Below are 4,527 nucleotides of genomic sequence, written 5' to 3'. Positions count from 1 at the left end.
CAGGTTCCAGATTTCTCAAGACTGCTCAGACCCCTAAAATTAATGAGTATAGAAACAACAGGACTTGATATGCTCACTCAGAGAAACTGCTGGAGTCTTTGTTCCCTTCCTCAGCTTACAAATGGCCTTCAATAAAAGCTGAGTGGGCTCAGTGCCTGTAGCTCAGCAGCTAGAGTGCCAGCCACATATAGCCATGCCCAGGCCTGCCAAACAACAATGACAACTACAACAAAAAAATATCCAGGTGTTGTGGCAGGTGCCTGTAGTCCCAATTACTTGGGAGGCTGGGGCAAGAGAATCACTAAGCCCAAGAGTTTGAGCTGTGATGCCACAGCACTCTACTGAGGGTGACATAGTGAGACTTTGCCTCAAAAAATAAATAAATAAATAAATAAATAAATAAAATAATAAAAGCTGAGTGGAACTGACACTCAGGGGCACTGCTGGAACCCAAGTGGGCGGTGGTCCTCTGAGTTCCCACCTTTGAAAATTCTATTCTGTGTGTCTTGTCTCTTTCTTTCTCATCATTTCTAACTTTGTATTTCTTCAGTTGGTCCCCACCAGATCAACAAGTCTTAAGGGACCCTGCCTTCAGGGCAGGACCCTAGAAGATACAGCATATGATCCAGAGTGGTGAAAATCTTATGAATTAGGCAAATCATTGTGACTGGCTGGGGGACAGAGGTCCGGGACAGGAGGAAGTCTTTCCAGAATTTTCAGTTCTTGGGGAAGCTACATGTTGAGTGGAAAGTTTGGAAGAATGGATAGACTCAAACAGTCTGTAGCAACCAGATTTGAAAGCCAGTTGAAGTGGATTTGCCATAGGATTGGTGGCTGGCAAGGCAGCCATACTGAGAAGGTCTCTGTGACCAGGGGGCTGCCATTGTGGGAAGGTCATGAGACTGTCTCAGCAGGGGCCTAACGCACAGCCATCTTCATTCTGCCTGCCAGGATCAGAACTCCACTCTTGGGATAGGCTGAGGGACTCCTACAACACATGGGAACTGGAGTCAGGGGCACTGTGAGACCTGCCTCTGAAGGATTCTTGTGAACTTTAAGATCCCAGCCCAGCAGGGTCTAAATACTGAGGAAACAATCAGGCAATCACTGAAGGCTACTAAGTCTTAAATAAGGATCATAGAGGTTGTAGGCTATGTTCTGTCTCCTAAACAACTACAGCACCACCTGGTGTTCCAGAAACATATTGCAACATACTGTCATCAAGAGCAAGGACTTCTATTTGAAACAAAGGAGGCAGTGAGAAGGAAAAAGGAGGACAAGGAGGTGAACAAGAAAGAACACATGAGAAGAAACCAACAGAAAAATTCAGACAACATTAAAAAAATAGAGGAACTCCCCTGAGAGACCATGAGACAGCTATTGCAGAAGACTCCACCTACAAAGAATTAATGGACTTGGCTTGGTGCCTGTAGCTCAGTGATTAGGGCACCAGCCACATACACTGGGGTTGGTGGGTTTGAACCCAGCCCAGGCCTGCTAAGCAACAATGACAACTACAACAACAACAAAAAAAATAGCTGGATGTTGTGGAGGGCACCTGTAGTCCCAGATACTTAGGAGGCTGAGCCAAGAGAATCACTTAAACCCAAGTGTGACTCCGCAGCACTCTTCTGAGGGCAACATAATGAGACTCTGTCTCAAAAAAAAAAAAAAAAGAAAAAGAAAAAGAAAAGAAATGTATGCAGTACTGGGAGGACAGATACTGGGATTTGCTATCATAGTACATTGATGTGAGGAAGGAAGTTCTTGGAAAGTGTGGTTTGAGCTCAAAGTCAGGATGACTAGGAGTTAGATAAAGGAAGTGAGGTGGTGAATGGAGGAGAAATAAACCTGTCATTACCCTGATTACCCTATGCTAGACAGTGCTGAGCCTTTCCCAGTATCACCCAACGTGGGATGGTGCTTGGGTAAGATGTGTGGACTCCCAAATAAAACTGGCAGATTTGGAATCCTACCTCTGCCATTTCTTGGCTACGTAGCCTTGGAAACTTATTTTCTGTTGATTCTGGTATCAAGGTGGGTGATGGGAGCTTTGCACTGAAGAGAGATGAAATTAATCTCATTTTAAGGTGTTTTCCTTGGCTGCAGTGTGAAAACTGGATTAGAGCAGCAGTTTAAAGGACTGGAATGAATTTTAGTTCTTTGGGTGAGTCAAAGGTGGCTTCAGCCAGGGTAGGAAGTAATAATTGGATTTGGCTGGTGAGGGAATGGTCAAGGGAAACTCCCAAGTTTCTAGCTTGTGTTATAAATAACACAGAAGAAGGATGCATGAATTTCATTAACATTTTCTATTTTAGAATTTTCTATTTTTTCTATTTCTATTTTCTATTATTAGAAAATTTCTAATTTTCTATTTATTGTGATGTTTTTTACACATGCAAAAATATATTTTGTATGTGGTCTACTTGAAGAATAATAAAACTAAATATGTATTTACCTCTTATGTCACTCAATAAAAAGAATTTGCTAATACACTGAAAGCCCTTGAGTTGTCCATTTTCCTCTCCAGAGGTAACTGCTATCCTGAATTTTTTTTTATTGTCTCTGTAGAGACCATCAAAAATTGCCAGTGCTGACTATATTTCAAGTCATCACAGCAGGGTATTGGGAAGTTTTCAATTAGCTATAACCATACCTCAGATAAACCTTATTGGCTACGATACTGCCACTGTGCAAAGCTGCTATCCTGAATTTTGATTAATCTTGTCTTTGCTATTTTTTGTTATTACTATATATATGTATTTATTCCTAAATAATATAGTGATTTTTTTTTACTTTTTTTTTTTTGTTTTTTTGAGACAGTCTCCTTATGTTGCCCTCAGCAGAGTACCATGGCATCACAGCTCACAGCAACTTCAAACTCTTGGAGTTAAGTGGTTCTCTTCCCTCAGCCTCCCAAGTAGCTGAAACTACAGGCACCAAGCACAACACCCAGCTATTATTTGGCTGTAGTTGTCATTGTCATTTGTCAGGCCCAGACAGGATTCAAAACCACCAGCTCTGGTGTATGTGACTAGTGCCCTACCTGCTGAGCTACAGGCACTGACCTTATAGGTTCCTTTTGATGGACAGATGAAGTAATCTCCCAAACAAGAGATGAAACAAAAGCTGTTTCTTTCCTCATTATGAAAATGAAATTAAGGGTCCTAGACTTTTCTGGCACCTAAGGGTGTGGGTCAGGCCCCATGGCTTTTTCCTTCTGTTCTCTGTGCATCTACACTTTCAGGAATAATCTCAAGAATTCTCCTCCCACAGTGTTTCAGTCATAGTTCTATTTGCTTTACCTTTTCCTTCAGTGGCCCTCAGTCATGTTTTCAGAATCACATTCTTCTGGTGGTTCTCCTCCCCCTGGCCATTTGCTCCCAACTTCCCAGAGGACATGAACATCTTCCTCCTTCAAATTGCTGTGGATATGGCATTTCTTGAAACCCTGGACAATGAGTTCACTGAAGAGGCTATTTCAGGCAAGCATGACCCACTCTAAAAAGAGGCCCTGGGGTGGCTTATTGGCATTCCTGGTTGGGCTCAGCGCCAGGTTTCTGTCCAGAAGCCAGTTGGATTACTGGGCACACACACTGTTGTTTGGTGACCATCATCCAGCACCTGGAGCAGCAAGGTCAGGCCTCCCAGCATGATCACCCTGTGGGTGTTTATGCTTTCCATGTTCTTCACAGACCTGTGTCATGCTCCCAGAAACCATTCAAGATCAGCATTCCTTGCTGCTAGGGCACTGCTCCCAGCCTGTCTCCATCTTGCTTCCAGCCAGTCCTGTATGTCCTCAGTCATCCATTCACACCAGTGGCAGTGGATTTCTATTCCTCTCAGGAACTTCCCGGGGTGGGGGTGGATGTATATTCCCCTCAAAATGATATGCAGAGGTAATTTCCCCCTATTAGCTATGAAACCAAACTGGTCCTGACTTTCAGTTTTTCCCCTGTCTGTCATCTGTTTTTTTTTTTTACACAGAGTCACACTTTGTCACCCTCAGTACAGTGCTGTGCCATCATAGCTCACAGCAAACTCAAACTCTTAGCCTCAAGAGATACTTCTTGCCTCAGGCTCCAAAAAGCTGGGACTATAGGTACCTATCAGACACTGCCTATTTTTAGAAACAGGGTCTCACTGGCTCGGCTCAAGCAAGCCATCTGCCTCTCCCTCCCAGAGTGCTAGGATTATAGGCATGAGCCACCGTGCCTGACCCCACACATAGTATCATGACAGTATTTTTGCTTTGGTGGTCAACATTCATCCTTGAGGGCACCTCTAAACAAATGGGCATCTCACCAGATTTCCCCATTTGAGCTACCCCGTAGTCATGTGCCCTGTACAGAGCCAGCACACTCTGCTGATACATGACGAGTTCCTCACTCAGTCTTCAGGCAGGTGCTGGGGCACTGGCACTTTACGCCCCACAGACAGGCCAGACCTTATCCTCATTCTTCTACACCAACCCAAGCTTGCCTTGAACACTTTTCTCTGGAATATTCATTTCCTGGGTGATTTCAA

The 4,527-nt window shown here is 43.9% G+C and overlaps 1 non-coding gene across 1 annotated transcript; it reads right to left on the bottom strand.

Annotated features, from left to right (window-relative positions):
- Nucleotides 1–2,562: 2,562 nt before the first annotated feature.
- Nucleotides 2,563–2,701, bottom strand: LOC111721928. Its single transcript, XR_002770911.1, has one exon. It is a non-coding gene; the product is annotated as a U4 spliceosomal RNA (small nuclear RNA).
- Between the last annotated feature and the right edge of the window lie 1,826 nt (nt 2,702–4,527).

Source organism: Otolemur garnettii, unplaced genomic scaffold, assembly GCF_000181295.1.
Source record: "Otolemur garnettii isolate 467f Iridium unplaced genomic scaffold, OtoGar3 scaffold00202, whole genome shotgun sequence".
Taxonomy (NCBI): Eukaryota; Metazoa; Chordata; class Mammalia; order Primates; family Galagidae; genus Otolemur; species Otolemur garnettii.
The sequence above is the reverse complement of the archived record's forward strand: the minus strand, read 5'-3'. Positions and strand labels throughout refer to the sequence as shown.